Source organism: Acomys minous, assembly GCF_964271855.1.
Source record: "Acomys minous genome assembly, chromosome: 1".
NCBI lineage: Eukaryota > Metazoa > Chordata > Mammalia > Rodentia > Muridae > Acomys > Acomys minous.
Window position 1 is genome coordinate 114,283,917 of NC_140483.1, and position 19,027 is coordinate 114,302,943.

Consider the following 19,027-nt stretch of genomic DNA (forward strand, 5'->3'; position numbering starts at 1 on the left):
AAGAGTCAGGTGGGGGATTAGGAATGTGAGAGAGAATGGGGAGGAAAAGATTACAGGAGGCCGGCAAGCCAGCAGCAGCCCTGTGTGCAACTCATTCTTCCTAACCCAATGTCACATCCTCCTAAGCTTGCCGAGCAAAGCTATCTTCTAAGCAAGAAAAAGTTGGTTAGTGCTCCATCTCTGAATGGGTAAGGTGCTGTGTAACTGAGGTACCTGATAGAGCAGTCAAGAAAAACAGGAACGGGTATCATCTGGGTTTTTGCTTTCCAATACACTATAAGACAAACCACAAATTTCCTGATAAAAATGTAAAAAGTGAAAGCAAGGGCTGGAGAGATGGTCTTGCAAGCAGGAGGGACTGAGTTTGATTCCCTCCCCCCAAAAAAGCCAGGTGTTGTAGTGCACACCTATAACCTCAGCTGTGAGAGGCAGAGACAGACAGCGGGCCTAGCCTACCCAAAGAGCTCCAAATCAATAAGAAACCATCTCAAAGTAAGTATCATTCCTGGGGAACAAAACTACAAGTTGTCCTCTGGTCTATATACATATACATTAATAATAAGTTAACATTATTAAAAAGAAATGAATATATGTACATATATAATATGTAACCAAAACAAATTTAGCCACCACCTCCACTGCTGCCTCCTTCTCTTTCTTCTTCTTCTTCTTCTTCTTCTTCTTCTTCTTCTTCTTCTCCTCATCCTCCTCCTCCTCCTCTTCCTTCTTCTTCTCTTCCTTCTTCTTCTTTTTCTTCTTCTTCTTCTTCCTTTTCCTCCTCCTCCCCCTCTTCCTCCCTCTTCTTCAGACAGGATCTCTGTGAGTAGCACTGGCTGTCCGTGAACACACTATGTTAACCAGAACTAGCCTTGAACTCACAGAGATCTACCTGCTTCTGCCTCCAAACCTGGCACAGTGGCTCATGCCCTTAATCCCTACATAGTGAGTTCTAGAACAGACAGGGCTACATAATGAGACCCTGTCCCAAAAACACTAACAAACAAACAAACAAAAAACCCACTGAAGCTAAAACAAACAAGCAAAAGAACATAAAGAATATTTTACCAGACAGACCACATTGTAGACCATAAAACTGATGTTAGGGTTAAAAGCGTGTATCCCCATGGTGGTTTTCCTCTGTTCAACAGTCTTACTATATACCCCAGGCTACTATGGACCTCATAGTGTTCCTCACTCAGACTCCCAAGTGCCAAGGTGACAGGTGTGCAGCATCACCTTGGCTACTTTCTTCTTATTTCTTAGGTATCTGCTGAGTGTCTGAAACTGACAGTACATCTATTTTATATCAAGTACCTTTCAAGTACTCATGGGTTCCCTGCTAACGGCTCCCATACAGACATCTGGAAAGCAGCCACAGCAACCAAACACCATTTGCATGGGACAGCTTTTGCTATGTTGCACTAGAGCAGTGGTTCTCAACCTTCCTAATGCTGAGACCCTTTAATACAGTTCATCATGTTGTGGTGACCCCCCAACCACAAAATTATTCCACTGCTACTTCGTGACTCTAATTTTGCTACTGTTATGAATGGTAATGTAAATATCTCTCATATGCAAGATATCTGACATGCCACCCCTGAGTGAGAACCACAGGACCGAGTGTAAAGTGATGGGCATTTAAATTTCCTTCTTAGGTAAGAGAGTGCTGCAGGGCTTTAGACCAGAAGTTAAAGCACTTAGCTCACATTCTATAGCACAGACAAGGAAATGTAAGTTGTCCTTCTACACAAGAACATGGAAATCACTCTTTGACAGTCAGTCAAGGGCTTGAGAAATCCTAAATTAGGTTTGTGACAACTCATAATTTATTCCATTTTAGCTGTCCTAACTGAGCAAATCCATCATTCTTTACTTTCCCTGATAAAGAATAGTATGTCTGATATGTAAAATAGCAAGTATGTGTGTGTGTGTGTGTGTGTGTGTGTGTGTGTGTGTGTGTGTGTGTGTGTGCTGCAAGCATGATAAAGGTTGTGTTAAACTGTGGCAACTATCTCATTGTGGGCCTTGACTGGCATTTGTTTAATCTATTCAGGCCTCCCATGGTACCCTTGGTGCTTGCTGTGCCAGAACTAGTGGAGAATTCAGCCACTAACACCCCCCACTTCTTCGCAGCCCACACAGCGCTGGCCTCAGAATTGCTTAATTAATCAAGCCCTCCATTTAAACTGATTTTCTTTCAATTACTCTTCCAGTAAACAAATTGAAAATACGTATTCATTTTCAAAGAGAAATGCTAGTGTGCAAAATAAAAAATCTTTTTCTTCTCCATAATTATACATTAAGTGTATAAGCTTATCAAGCATAAGCCTTCAGGGTTCACATTTCCAATGAAAACAGCCTTCAAGTGTCAGCTTGTATCTCACAATGAACAACTTAAGAATAGCCCCACCCAGGGCTAGCCTGATGGAATAGAAGCAATTCTCTTAGGCGTGACTATCCTGTCATCAGCACTTCACATCAAAGCAAAGCATTAGACAAAGAGATGGCCTGGGGCCTGTCCAGCTCACCTGCAGCAATAGCCTGAAGCCACAGCTCAAGAAACCAGGTGAGTACCTGGCATTCTTGAATTCCAGGCAACTGTGCATTGCCCTGTGCCACTGATTTCTCCATATGGTGTGTTGCTTGAGTTGATTGACAGCTGTCAACTTTGGTCACTAACTTGATCCATCCTGTCTACTTGGCCTTCACCCTCAATCCAGTCTGATTCACTCCTCTTGTGACCCTACTCTGATTCCTAATTATCTGTCCTAAGGAAATACTTAAAGTGAGATAGATGCATATATCTGAAGGCAATTTTGAAAGCAAAAATATTCCCTGAAGTAAATTGGCCAAGCATATAATCTCCAGTCAGTACAGCAGTGTATAGGCAATTGTGACCAATGAGACTATTCAGGCTTATTCTCTGGCCCATATGGCACTATTAGTTCTTTTTAAAGGACTAGATACAACTTTGTGGTTGAACGGAGTGGGCACTGTGGTTGATGTCTGTCCAGTCTCTCTAGAGCCAGTGCATCTGAACTGTTCTTGTTCAACCTCAAGGTGACACCAGAAGGCCTAAGAGAGCCAAGAGTTCCTCCAGATTCTAGTCCAGGACTGCAGCCTTTGTGGCAGTTTGTTGTTTTATCTGTGCCTGACTACACAAGCTGTATTTATGTCCAAGGACACGAATACCAGTGATAGAAAATATATTCTTCCTTGGAGTGGCTCCCTGATCTTACCTTGGAGAAAATGTAAAGCAGTTTGGCACAACCATGATTCATCTCCCCAGAACTGAACTTTCAAAAGACTTTCAACATTTGGTGGTGTTCTTTTGCTCTATTGGTTTCTTTTGGGCTTCTTGTTGTTGTCGTTATTTTGAGACAAGGTCTCACTATGGAGGCTGCCCTGGATTGGCCTTAAACTTATAGAGATCCACCTGCCTCTGCCTCCTGGGTCCTGAGATTAAAGGAGTGTGCTACCCCTCCCCAGCATTGAACTTTTAGAAACAGAGTGTGTGGACAGTATTTGCACTGTCAGCAGATACTCACTGGTGCTTCTTAGAAACACTAGTTAGAAGTCACTCAAAAGTAATTTAGAGTCTCATAGTTGCTTTTCTTTTTGTGTCATTTGGTAAAATGTCTTTTAGTACTTTTCTAATAGGTCTTAGTCAGCAGTGAAGAGGCACCGTGGACATGGCAACTTGTATTAAAGAAAGAATTTAACTGAGGCTTGCTTGGTGCATGATCATCATAGCAGGAAGCATAGTCCATTATCGTCACAGCAGGAAGCATGGCGGCAAACAGGCAGACACGGTGCTGGAGAAGCAGCTGGGAGTGCTACATCCAGATCCATGGGCAGCAGGAAGAGAGTCAATGGGCTTAGCTTGGCCTTTCAACACCTGAAAACTCACCCCAAGTAACACACTTCCTTCCCAAAGACCACACCTCCTAATCCTTCTCAAATAGTACCACTCCTGATGAGTAAGCATTTACATATATGAGCCTACGGGAACCATTCTCAGTCAAACAACCACAGCCCCTAAGGTAAGTGATGTCTTTAATATAACACATGGTTCCTAGCCAGTAAGCAGCCTGAGGTGGCCTCTGAGTGACCTGGTCTCCCTGTGTACCCTATCCTCTTTTTAGACAAGGTGACACATGAACTTCTAACAAATAGAATTTATCAGCACTGATGTGTCACTTCTGAGATTAAGTCTCAAAGCCACTGGCTTCTGTTTGGACACTTGCCCTCCAGCTTTCACATAGAAGACCCCTATGGCAAATGTCTAAGTCCTATGAATGACCACATGAACGAGTTTGGAAGTGGATGCTCCCCAGTGAGACTCAATGACACTCATCCCTGCCGGCACCTGAACTGCAGTATCACCAAGAGCTTGAGTCAGGACAGCAGCTACTGGGTTAGATGCTATAATTTTAGCCTACTCAGCTTGAAATCATTGGTACACAGCTACAGATAACCAATACCATACTATCACCAACCCTGTGTCTACTTATGTGGTGGTTTGAATGAAATAGCCCTCCTAGGCCTTGTGAGGAGTGGCACTATTAGGTGGTGTTCCCTTGGAGGAAGTGTGTCACTGGGCGGAATGGGCTTTGAGATATAAGAAGTTCAAGCCTGGCCAATGAGTCACAGTCTCTTCCTGCTGCCTACACATCAAGATGTAGAACTCACAATCTCCTTCTCCAGCACCATGTCTGTCAGCACGCCACCATGTTTACCTCCATGATGATAAATGGACTAAACCTCTGAACTGTAAGCCAGCCTCAATTAAACTTTTTCCTTCATAAGAGTCTCCATAGCCATGGTGTCTCTTCCAAGCAATAGAAACCCTAACTAAGACAACTTGATTGACCAAAACAAATCCTAGAATTTGGTGGGACGGGAGGCACATGCTGTGTAAATGTGCACACCATATGTGGGCAGCTGGAAGTCAAAGGTCAGGCCGCAGCTATCTTCCTCCATTGCTTCCCATCTTATTTTTCGAGGCAGGATCTCTTAGCAAGCCTAGAGCTTACCGATGACAAGCCTTGCTGCCTAGTGAGCTTCTGAGATCCCCCTTTCTTTGTCTGCCAGCTCTGCCATAAGCCAGGCTTTTCTGTGGGTGCCAGGGACCCACACTCAGGTCCTCCTGCTTGCTCATCAAATACTTTACCCCACTGAACTGTCTCCCTAACTCCCAAAATTTGGAGTTTTCACTTTCGCTAGTATCGTGCTAATATAAGTGATCGGTAGCCAACTGGCAAAACCATCTTTCTCTACTCTGTTCACTCTGGTCGTTTAGAGCACCCTCATCTCTAGCATCAGTTTCTAGCATGATGTCTCCTAACTACAGGGCTATGCCCTCTCTGTCTTCCGGATCCTTTGCCAGCACAGCTGCGTTAAAGCTTTTCACCTGGCTGGGTCTGTACTACATTGGCTCATCAGGAGGGAGACCTCTCTTCAAACCCCAGCATAAATAAACAAATGAGAAAAAACTGTTTTGAGGGCTAGCGAGATGGATCGGTGACTGAAAGTGCTTGTTGCTTTTCCAGAGGACCTGAGTTTGCGTCCTAGCACAGATGTCAGATAGCTTACAACCTCCAGTTCCAGAGTATTCACTGCCTCTGGTCTCCATGGGCATGACCACTCATATGCAAATACCCAAGCGCAGACACATGCACACACCTATACATTATTTAAAAAATAATAAAAACAAATTCTGTCTAGCCTGGACTGAGAGAAAATCTACAGCATCACTCTTGAGTCCTCTCTCAAAGTGCCTCGTTGGTTTGGTTAAAATGCCTTCTCCAGTGCCCCCTGTCTTACCCGCTGCCCTCCGCCCCCGTTGCCCTCTGGCTGCCAGACTGCTGCTCTCAGCCCCCCTCAGCCTTTGCCCAGGCTGCCTCTCTTGCCTGGAAAGTTCTGTGTGCTGCACTACACTAAACCCAGCTCAGCTTTCAAGACTCAGCTCAGACCCCGGTCCTACCAGACAGCCTGGCATCAGTCAGGGCCCTGAGGAGACCCCTGGAAAGCCACCCATGCCTTCGTCTCCTGGGATTCCCTGCACTACCTACCAGCAGAACCTCATAGGTCTGTGCCAGGAGAGTTAATAGGGCTAATGCTTTATGTTGAAGCTTTGAGCAGAAAAAAAAAATGTCTGCTAAGATAAGAAAGCCCTTTATTAGTCTTTATTAGCCTTTCAGAGGTTTGGCTACAGATACTACTACTGCCTTTAATTTTTCCTGAAGTACACTAAAGACTGTCTTCTTACAGACACTCTGTTCAACACAGGCCAAGTGGTGTATTATGGTACCATGCACTTGTTGAGTTTAGAGAAACCGAGATAAGCCAGCAATCACGTGACCAGTGAGTTTCCAAAGCAAGAACAACACACATAGTTCTTTTAGGACGTTGGAGGGTCAAGATGAGGTCACTTTGTATAGTCCTGGCTGTCCTGAAGCTCACTCTAGGTCAGGCTGGCCTCTGATCTCAGATGCACCTGCTTCTGCCTTCTCAGTGCTGGGATTAAGGGTGTGTGCTGCCATTCCCAGCTAACGCTCATAATTCTTGAATCTGATTTTCACCCAGAGCTCTCAGAGCCACTTTCTCTTTCTCCACAAACTCACCCAATCCGTTGATTCCTCCTTTTTTGTGTATGAGACAGGCAACACCCAGCCAGCATCACCAAGATACCTTAGCCCAGAAGACTTTACATGAACATTTAGTCACATCTGGAGGGTTCTAGAACTCTTAAAGGTATGATTTTTATTCTATCAATGATAAAAATGAGTGTTTCACATCAACATGTAGTCATTGTTCAAGCAATAACTTTTAATACATTTATTGAGTACTCATTTCTTTTCCTCTTCCCCTCCCTCCAATTCCTCCTGCACCCTCCTCATTCCTTCTAAAAAAATCATAGCCTCTTAATCTTTACTATTGTTTTACGTACACACACACACACACACACACACACACACACACACACACGTATACAACCTACCGAATCCACTTCATGATACTCATATATGTAGGCTTTAGGGCGATTGCTTGGGACTGGATAACCTATTGGGGCTCTTCTCTGGGAAAGACTGGTCCTCCTCTCAGAAGTCATAACTTGCCTGTAGCTCTTCATCTAGGGTGGGGCCTTATGGGATTTCCCCTACTCACCTTGGCATGTCAGTTGGTGTCATTTTCCAGGTCTTATTTAGGCAACCAGATTGCTGAGATTTCACAGGCGTAACATCCCCATCATTTGCAGAAGTCACTGCCTCACAGCAGACTTTCTGCTGCTCTCGCCCATATCTTTCCACCTGGTCTTCCATGATATGCCCTGAGCTAAGCTGTAAAAGTTGTGTTGTAGATTTATCAATCGGGGCTGGCACCATCGTCAGTTTGATCTCTGCGTTATGACCCGATAAGGCTTTCTGTCTTTCATAATGATCTCTATCCACCGGGGCTGGGGAGGGAGGAGAGCGCCTGTGATGGGAAGCTAAAGCTACACACTCACGTGTGGGCACAAGGATATGTATCTAGAACATAGAAGTTACACTGGTTTAGGAAAATGGCAATGCCTGGCTCTTCTCTCAGATCTACGGCCTCACCAGCCACAGGTAATGTAGTATACAGTGCCAGACAGGAACTTCCTTCTATTAAGGGGACCTTAAGTCCATTTATGTGGCTGGTGATTGTCCCCAAGATATAAGTGCCACTGTTGCACGGATACCTTGCTGTATCTGGAGCAAGGCCTAGGCCTGCCAGTGTGGAGATGGCAAAGGCGTGGCTCAAGCAGCAGCTTTGAGCCCACTTTCCAGCCTCAGTCAGTCAGCCCTTCTACTACTCATACACGAAAAAAGTTAACTTAGGAGATCAAGTTTTAGTATCTGCTACTTTCAAATGCTTATAAAATATGTTAAATGTGTTGTTTATAATTTAGGTAATTTCTTTTAAAGTTGTTTGTCTGTCTTTATGTTTGAAACAAGATCTCATTATGTAGCCCTGGCCACCCTGGAACTCTCTGTTAGAGCAGACTGGCCTTGAACTAACAAGGCTCTTCCAGCCCTGAGATTAACTGTCTGCACTGGCACCTGGCCTTTTTCAGTTTGGAGATGTTTGGATAGCTGCCATGTAGGAAGAAGTTTTTTTAAAAAACGTATTTTATTAATTTATTCATATTACATCTCGATTGTTAGCCCGTCCCTTATATCCTCCCATTCCTCCCTCCCTCCCATTTTCCCCTTACTCCCCTCCCCTATGACTGTGACTAAGGGGGACCTCCTCCCCCTATATATGCTCATAGGGTATCAAGTCTCTTCTTGGTAACCTGCTATCCTTCCTCTGAGTGCCACAAGACCTCCCCATCCAGGGGATGTGGTCAAATATGGGGCACCAGAGTTCATGTGAAAGTCAGTCCCCACTCTCCACTCAACTGTGGAGAATTCCCTGTCCATTGGCTAGATCTGGGTAGGGGTTCGAAGTTTACTAAGAAGTTTTACAATCTCAACCTCGCCTCTACTCCGCCCCCCCCCCGCCCCCGATCCCCAACCCCTCACCTCTCACCCACCACCCATGCTTGCTCTGTCTAAAAGAAAGTGACCTGCTCCAGTTAAAAAACTGAACGCATGGTATGTTGTGGGAAACAAAATTGAAACTGTTACACTCGGGCTATGATCTGCTCCAAGCCACTCCATAATGTATAACACTGGTCTCAGGCTGTGGCTTGCCTGAAAAGCTAGCCACAGCCCCAGACGGACACAGAAATCACAGCGTCCAGTGCCACTCATCAAGCACAGTTAATGAATGACTTAGTTTTGGAAATAGAAAGGGAGCCAGCCTATACATTTATTAGGTGAATTGAGTCTTTAGGTGTATGTGAGTCTATTAAAATCTACTTATCAGGCATTCCAGACCAAGGAAAAGAGCTAGCTCCCTCACCTGGACCCATAAAGTGATGGACACCTAAAACTGCTATAGCATGGCCCCACAACTATCACCTGATGCCTGCTGTGTGCATTGAGGACTTACCCACTGTCCTTAGAGCTTTGGCTCAGCTAGTTTCCCTGCCAGTGATGAATCCTGTTCCACTGACTGCTATCCCCAAGTTCACCCATCTGGACCTGAACCTGAGCTAGCTATTTTCTGCTCTAATCCTTCTGCCTCACAACTGGAACAGCTCCATTCTAAGACCCCGACTCCAGCAGCTCCAGCCAGCAGCAGTCCCCTGCCAACACTGGTCTGGTTCATTTCTTTATCAATACAGACTCTTTCTAAAGCCTGATAAACTCTGCTGCAGTCTCTTATACTTGCATTCAGTCCATTAACCATACAAATGCACTGATAAACCAGCCTGCCTCCACCTTAGTCTCAAAAGTCATCTTATAATTAAAACAATGTAGATTAGCTCCTGTTTATGATTAAATCTCTTTCTCAGGGATTGGGCTATGCCCCACCTGTAACCTTACTATAAATGGTTCTGTACTGTCTATTCGAGGAAATGGCAGCCATGTCTTTGTTTCAAGAAGTTTCTATGACCACCCTGTTACCACCTTGTTATGACCACCTTGCAGCCATATCTTTGTTTTCACAAGATATTGTTCTGACCAAGTTGTTCTGCTTCTGTAGCCCTGCCTATTGCCTGCCAAATCCTCCATTTGGAAAGCTCCTACTCCTGAACTATAAAAACCCTTATTTCACCCATGTCCAATGCTGATCTCTTGAACCCCAACTTTTGGGAGAGATAGCCCATATACCTTAATTTTTAAAAAGCTTACTTTAATTAATTATTTGCTTTAACTAATTTGGCCATGATTTGGGTCAATGGTCTTTCTTCTCGAATGTGTAGTATTCACAGCATATAGCTACGTTTACTGTGTGCTGGGTGACATGTGATATAAGCATTGATATTGATAATTAAGACTGTAATGAAAGAACCTGCATTCACCCAAGGTAGGCAGACAACAAACAGGTGTGGTTGAAATGACTAGCCTTGGGAATTTATTATTATTCAGTGAACTCTGACACTATGGAAAGACATAGATTTGTTTGCCTGTGTTTTGGTGTAGAATGCTCATAAACTATTTGGATGCTTGAAAAAGACAAAACCCAGGAAGCAGTCTGTACTCCTCTGGAGAGTATTTACAGCAAGATCTATGTGTTATTTCAGTTAACTGCTGTGTGGGCTGTCATGGTTTCGTGTGTAACTTCACATAGCTACCTCACAAGAACCCAAAATGGCTATGGCCACCCATATTCTACCAAGGGACAGACCAGAATCAGGGCTTTCCTACCATTGACAAAGGAACACATAGAAATCACAGACAGTGAAACTCTGGATGTCCTGTGTTGGCGGTGTGTGGCAGTCTCTCAAACAAGGGGCTCAAGGGTCAGCTTTAAAAGCAAGTTTTCATAAAAGCTGAAACCACAGGCTGGGGGGGTGGGGTGGGGCTGGGTGGGAGTGGCCTGGGGGTGGGGCTGGGGTGGGGCTGGTGTGGGGGTGAGGTTTGCTTTTATGTGCTTCATATGTGCAGGTGCCATGAGTTCTATTCTTAACACTACAAAACAAAAACAAGATCCATCTGGAGCCACAACTTCAACTTTCATCTTTTATTTTCATGGCTTAAGGCCAATGTTTTGTGCATATTAAGCAAGTGCTATATCTATGAGGATTCCCAGCCAAGTTTACAGGTTTCTGCTATGGAGTTTGTGACCCCTGGGAAAAGGCCATAGATGCAATGCAATTGTAACTAAAAGACATATTGATTAGCTGCTAGCAGGACAAACAGTCTCTGAGACAAATTTGAGGTTTGGAGAAGGACTTTTAAAGGAAGAAAACCACATTTAAGGCCTTCAGTATCTATGCAAGCATGCGAAAAATGTTATGTTCTGCCAAGTTAAGTGGTTAAGGCAACTCAAAACCATCTTTGGGTATCTGCATAAGCAAGTTTTGAGAGGGAAACTGTTATTCCTATCATAGCAAGTAGATAGTCACAGCTGTATATTTTGGGTATGGGTCACTGAGTCAAGGTTATTGGGACATTATCTTCCAGGGACTAAAGCCATAGACAAATGGCTGGTGGGTACTAAGATGGATGTTTAGCATAAAATGGAGCTTATTTAACCATAACATTCCCCATTGCATCTAGATCATGTGAATCAAATCGTTGATTCACATTTATGTAGAAGTAAAAGTTGATATTTTAATGAAGCCATTCAATCAGATTCCAGCTCCCATCTTTAGTAACCATTTTTTGTAACTCTCTGACTTTAACAGGTATTTGTAATGCTGAAGGAGCCTAGAGGCCAGCATGAGCTCTGATATGCTACTGAGCACCATAAACAGCCATTTCTCTTTTGACAGTGATAGGGAAATGAACCCTTTGGTAGAGGGGAACTAGTTTCCTTTGAACCTAACACTCCAGCCTTTTGTTAATGGTAAAGGGCAATGCTGTGTCTTCTCTAACTGCTTTGCAGCTGAAATGGGGCAGTGATTGGTAGTCTGGAGGGAGCAGGCTATATTCATTCTGCTCTGCATGTTTTGTTGGACCGTCTGAGGGTAGTGAAATGCAGGTAACTTTAGAGCAGTCTACAACGCTGGTCCAAAGCTGGGGCTCAAACTGGTAAGACATTTTGTCAGAAGCATCTGGTGTACATTGGCTTCAGCAAGTCCAAGACTTGCTAGTTTCAAAGGACCATCTGAGGCTGGTATGTTTGGAGCAATGTGTGGTCTTTAGTTGCTTGGAACTCCGTTGGGACAAATATAGACTAGAAACAAAATGCAAAGTTAATGTATATAGGGAAAAACATTGATTAATGTCAAAACTCTGAACTTTTGAAGTCTTAATAGAACAATGGCATAGCAAGAGGAAAAGAAATCTGAAATATTTTTAGGTGATACATATATATATATATATAATTATTTTTAGACTTTTATAACTCGCATTTACATGCTTTAAATACCTTTTCACAACTTACCTAAGCTTTCATAGCCTCAGACCTTTTTATACCTTAAATTGCTTTCTTAGACCTGCATAACTTATTTAAGCTTTTATAGCCTTAAACCCTTACAATTTGAATCCTAAATTATTTTTCTAGACCCTCATAGCCTTTCGAAACTCCAAATTTCTTTAAATGTGAAGCCTGTAAGCAAGGCAAACTAAATGAGTCTATCTTTTTCAGCAGATCTAGTAGCCCTAGAAAAAAGCAAGTCCTGGTTTTTACATATGAAATGGACTGACAAGGCAGCTGTGTGTGTGCTACTGTTAAACCAATAAAGTTACAGCTAGCTATCACCATCAGCAGCAATCTGAGGATAAATCTGAACAGGGAGTATAATCCAAATGGCCTCTGTATCAATTGAAATGATAGTCTTTACCCTAGGCTCCTCCCTAAGACTTGGGAAACAGGTAGCGCCCTGGCCTATACATCAGGCGCCACAGAGCCTAAAAAAGGACATTTAGAACTATACAATCTTGTTTTGATTTCAATACGATGATAATTGCATGTTCACTGTTACCGTGATGTTATATTTTGTCTTTAAAAGAGGTCAAAATAAAACAGACTGTCAGTTCTCCACTGATGATGCGTGCAGTTTGAGCAGGGCCCTGGCAGCAGGCAAGGCAATGAGACAGGGTTTTGTTCTGTTCTGTTGTTTTGTTTGTTGTTTGTTTGCTCATTGGTTAGAGTTGCTGTAATCCAGGTGGAATCATTCATGCCCTATCGTCTTTTTTATAGGAGACCTTAGGACTGCCTCCAGGAACTAGCAGGTTTATCTATCATAGAAAGTTTTAAAAGCCACATACACACACACACAGAGAGAGAGAGAGAAAGAGAGAGAGAGAGAGAGAGAGAGACAGAGACAGAGACAGAGACAGAGACAGAGACAGAGACAGAGACAGACAGACAGACAGACAGACAGATAGACAGAGAGACAGAGACAGACAGAGACAGAGAGAGTGAAAGAGAGAGAAAGAGAGAGACAGAGACGGAGAGAGAGACAGAGAGACAGAGAGAGACAGAGAGAGAAAGAGACAGAGACAGAGACAGAGACAGACAGACAGAGACTTTTTAAATTAAATTTATGTATTACTTTACACCCCAAATGCAGCCCCCTCCCTCCTCTCCTCCCTGTTCCACCCTCCAACCCTCTCCCCTGTTTCCCCTCCCCTCCTCCTCAGAAAAGATTAGCCACCCCCCAAACCCACCCCTGCACATCCAGTTGCATCAGAACTGAACAGATCCTCTTCCACTGAGGCCAGACAAGGCAGCCCAGCTAGGGGAAAGTGATCCGAAAGCAGGCAACAGAATCCGTGTCAGAGACATGCCCCTCTCCACCTGCTAGGGGACCCACATGAAAACCAAGCTGCCCATCAGCTACATATGTGTCAGGGGTCTAGGTCCAGTCAATGCATGCTCTTTAGTTGGTGGTTCAGTCTCTGTAAGCTCCCGTGGGCCTGGGTTAGTTGACTCTGCTGGTCTTCTTGTGGATGTTTTTGCCCTGCCAGGGTCCTTCCATCTTTCTCCAAGCTTTTCCACAAGACTCACCAAGTTCTGCCTAATATTTGGCTGCACACACACATTTTAAAAATCTGAGGTGTTTGGGGGGCAACATTTATTTATTAAATATACTTAATTTTAAATAAACTTTGTTTTTAGTTACTTGCTTTAGGCTTAACCTTGAAAACATACACAAAAGGCTAAAAAATGAAGCTTGTATACACCAGCTGGAAAAAGTAATAGAGCTGTCCCTGAAAATGAATTACATTTGATTACAAACAGAGTTTTGAGCATATTAACAAATTTGATCATTTATAAGGTGACTGAACATTAACTTGCATGTCCTAATTATCCTTAATAGTTCATAAGAAGTTAGCAGCTTTAGTAAAATTAGGATTTTACAGTTTTATCCATGTTAAGTTTTAGTCTTAAAATTTATACTTTTTGAATTGGAGCTCTCAGTATCAAAATAAAAATTTAAATGTAGCCTCTAGAGAGATTGAAATTTTAGAAAACCATAAATATAGACCATGGAGAGATTGAGAATTCTATTTTCTTATCTGTTTATAGAACACTTTTACAGAATATAGTAGTTTCTTGTATGACTCAGCTTATCCAAATAGCTAAAGCTTAATGAAGTTAGCAAAGACAAAGATGCTAGCCATATCCTTTAAGTCAGTTATTGTTAATACAAGTAGACCTTAGGAATTTATAAAACTTATTTATTAAATATATTTTATTTATTAAACATATGTCAGTTTTATTAAAAATTTTAGGACACAAATCTTTAATTATATTTAACCATCCTATTTTTTATATAAATCCTTTTTTAATAAACAAAAATGAGACATAACAATAACAAATAAATGTACCATTTGTTGTAAGAAATTTTTAGCCAGGGGAGTGTTAGATAGTATCTGGACTCTTTACCCAGTATATATAACGGCATTCCCACCGTTGCATAGGTGGACCCCATTATTAGCCTGTATGTCCTAGTTTCCCCAGAAAACCTGAGGCTTCATGCAATTAGGGCCTAATTGCACAGAACTCCTCGAAGGAGTGCCTGAATTCTTAGGTGAAGGGCCAGTGACTTTGCTGAGTCCTTCTTTTGAAGGACTATTAGCTTTTAACAAGTCCAGCTCTGATTATTTTAAGCAGGCCCATCTAGGGTTATTATTGAGAGATTTTAGACAGAAGATTTGACTTTATTTTATAACCAGCTTGTGTGTGTCTGTGACAGAGGCAGACAACCCAAAAAGCTTAATAAGTAATCTTTGTCTTGTAAAGTCATTAAGTTGCAGAATAACTTAAGTGTCTGCAACCAAGAGGCAATTAAACAGAAGACCATAAAACCCAGACATCTACAGGAACTCGGAAAATGTTGGCATCAGGTTGTTTTTGTTTTCTTTACAGATTTTCAACCATGTCCAATAAGCATACAAATTTTAAGGTACAGAGAGTTTGTTCTTTAGCTGTTTAAAGCACTTAGTGTCTGTTCTTGAGATGTTTTTTTTCTTAATCTCTTTATCCTAGAGTCAGATGACCTTCTGACCTAGAACAGAGACCTTGGAGATTTTCTAAAGATTTATTTATTATTATGTATTTAATATTCTGTCTGCATATACACCCATAGGCCAGTAGGAGGCATCATTATAGATGGTTGTGAGCCACCATGTGATTGCTAAACTCAGGACCTCTGGAATAGCAGTCACTGTTCTTAACCTCTGAGCCATCTCTCCAGCCCCCTGGAGAAAATTTTTAAACAACCATGCTTGGGTTGGAAGAGGGAGGTCATACCCCAACTCCAGAGCCAGCTTTTTTTTTAATAAAGTGCAACAGCATAAAACAATATTTAAATATTAACCATAACCAAAAGACACCTAATCTTTGCAAAAACTGAATCCAGTGATCAGAGTGAGTGACCAGATCAAGCAAAGCACAGAGAAGGCTTAGACATAAGAAGTTCTGGGTGCAGGACAGCTACAGCATCATAGGGAGCAGCAGGCTATAGAACAGGGACCTTATGGTACCCAGTAGGGTTACACACCAGGGTCACTCGCATCAGCCCAGCCCAGCTGCAGAGGAATGGCTGCAGCCAAAGCTCCATGGTCAGACTATAATGGGAGACAGAGCAAGTAGGAAGAACAAAACAAAACAAACAAACAAACAAAAACAAAAACTTGCATAAGAAAGTTACAGAAGTAAAAAAAAAAAAAGGAATTAGTCATAACAAGTGGGTAGTCATGGCTGAACATCTGTGGGTGGGGGATCACTGAGTTAAAATTACTGGGAACTTACCTTCTAGAGACTGGAGTCAGTGACAAATGGTAGGTATATACCAAGGTGTGTGACTAGCATAAAATGGAGCTTCTTTAACCATAAAAGGTGGGTTTTTTGGGGGGAGGGGAGTGAGGGAGCTTGGGTTTTGTTTTGTTTTGTTTTGTTTTGTTTTGTTTTGTTTTGTTTTGTAGACAAGTGTCATGATTTGAGTTTGAAATGTCCCTACTGGCTTCTGTGTTTGAACACTTTGTCCCCAACTGATAATGCAGTTTCGGGTAAGTTGTAGAGGTAGAGTTTTTAGTAGAAGGAAGTAGGTTGCTGGGGACAGACCTTAAGGGTTAGAGCCCTGCTCCACACTAATCCACAGACAGATGGACAAACCATCATACACTTCTATCACCATAGGATCCCAGACCAGCTTGTCTTCCTTACAAGGATGGTTATGGTCTCTAAAATCATGAAATGAACCATTTTTTTTTTTTTTGCCTCCAGCTCACTTTGCCAGAGCTTTACCACAGCAATGGGAAACAATTAATGCAAACAAGTTCTTGCTGTATAGCCAGGCTCACACTTAACTTCAACTAACTCAAGGGCAGGGAATTATAGGCACTAAGCCCATTTCCAAAATTCTCTTCCTATTTGAGTCATATGTAGACAAATTGAGAAGTCTTTTGTTTGTTTGGTGGTGGTGGTTGTTCTTTGAGACAGGGTTTCTCTGTGTAGCCTTCCCTGTCCTGGAGTCAATCTGTAGACCAGGCTGGCCTTGAACACACAGAACTACCTTTGCCTCTGCCTCCCTGAGTGCTGGGATTAAAAGTGTGCACCACCATGCCTGGCTATCTTGAAAATCAGTGGATGTCAAGAGTAGGTTTGTTAAGCTGTGGCTTGGCATTCCTTAATTTACAGCATATAAAATATGTAAATATAGTTTTATATAAGGGCTCTGCCTTAGTCAGGGAATTCATCCTTTGGATGGATTTGTAATGTTCTGGCATCAATGGGAAAGGGAAATAGTAGAAAATAAGAGGTAGAGCATCACTGGGACACACCCTGAAATAGATTCCTGGTCTCTAATGCCTTCTTAACTCTCTCTACTTCTTAGCTGCCTTTAGGCGAACAGTGTCTACTTCATACTCCCATTGCACAGTATTCTGCCTTCCTGAACGTCTAAAGCAATGGAGCTGGCTAGGGATTGTGAAACTATAAGATAAAATGACTCATTCCTTCTTTAAATTATTTCCTTCGTATTTGTCCCAGTGACAACAACAACAACAACAAAAAGCCTCCCCACACCAATCAAACTAACACTCTGCTAGATTTTTTTTGTGTGTGTATGTATATATAGGGTGTTGTTTGTTTTGTTTTTGTTTTTGAGACAGAGTTTCTCTGTGTAGCTCTGGATGTCCTGGAACTCACTCTGTAGACCAGGCTGGCCTCGAGCTCCGAGATCCACCTGCCTCTGCCTCCCCAGTGCTGGGCTTAAAGGCGTGCACCATCACACGCAGCTAGAAAGAACTGTTTTAGTGACTCCCCATTCTTTCTTTTTTTTTTTCTTCTGATACTTTACTTTTCCACAATGTCTCTATCATGAAGTCCATGTAATTTCCCTTGGTTTTTTTTTTCCCCACATAGGCAGACTATTTAAAAGCTAACACAGGTAAGGAGGATAAAGGGAGTGAGCGCTCGGGCCCTGCAGATGGCTCTATCACAGCCACGCTTCTTTTTTTGTTGTTTGTTTGTTTGTTTTTCTCCTTTATTAATTTATTCTTGTTACATCTCAATGGTTATCCCATCTCTTGTATCCTCCCATTCTTCCCTCCCTCCCATTTTCCCCTTATTCCCCTCCCCTATGACTGTTCCTGAGGGGGATTACCTCCCCCTGTATATGTTCATAGGGTATCAAGTCTCTTCTTATCCACTACCCTGCACATAAATACATATGAAATACCAGCTGTTCCACTTACTACATGACCTAGAGAAGTCAAAGTCATAGAAGCAGAAAGCAGAATCATTACTACCGGGGCTCAGTGAGGTGGAGAAGGAGAAACTGTCGTTTCAACACTTCACACTGGGGATGGTGAAAAGCTTCCAGAGATGCACTGGCTGCACGATGGTGTGCTTAATGCCAATAAATTATACATTTTAAAGTAAAATGATATGTGTATTTTTCAGTTAAAAAAATTATCACGCACACATCCAGATACCAAACATATGATGGTTCTACAATCTCTTGGTCCTATAATGGTGGGAAAGTGGTATGCTCTTGTAGAAACCATGCTTCAGTTGGCAAGTTCGGGCCTTCTCTGCAGCCAGCGATACAAGATTGTGATACCTCTCTCTGCGGAAGACGGAGACCCTGGGCCACTGCTCCCGTTCAACCATGCAATACAGGTGTGGAGAAGACTCGTAACTCTAAGCATATTGCATTTCTGAGATAGAATGTCCTTAGGTAGATTGCCATGTTCAACTTATGATGGATTTTTGTTTTCAAAGGGGTTTATCAGAACATAACCCTATCATAAATGGAGAGGTATCTATGTATACACGTATACACATAAACATTCATATTTAAGATTTTAAGCATTGTTTTAAATGAGGTCACTGTGTTGTCCAGGTTGGCCTTAAATGCCCAAGTCCAGGTGTTCTTTACGCCTCAGCTTCCTGGGTAGCTGGTACTCCAGCTGCAGATCACAGGATGTGGCTTAGAGATGCAATTGTAACATGGCTTTTTCTGCATCACATTCTCATTAAGTGATCTTGTCAACTCAGCCTTGATCTTTACAAGGGACAAACTTTGAGACTAGTGATCATCAGGCTCCAGGTTCCATGGGACAGACTCTCCCCTAGAAGCACATTGTAATGCCAACAGACAGTAACTATGGTCTATGTTCCTTGACACACGTGACACTCAGCCCGCTATGAGATCAGTGACATCTGTTTAGTTTCATGGGTCATGAAACTAAGCTTGGAAGATTAAGTAATATGTCCAAGTTTGAAGCACTGCCAAGTGGAGTAGCCAGGATTTGAACCTGAGCTGTCTCAAGAGCTACAACACTCTTCTGCTCAGTGAAGACGTTGGAGACCCCATGCCTCAGACATACACCTTCATTGACATCTTTGAGAAGTGAAGGTAACACCGATACACCATTAGATTTAAGAAAAACAAACAAACAAACAAACAAAAAAAAACCATGATGGCTGTTAGAATGCTAATAACAAGCCTTGCATTTCATTACAAAAATGCATTTCAAACATC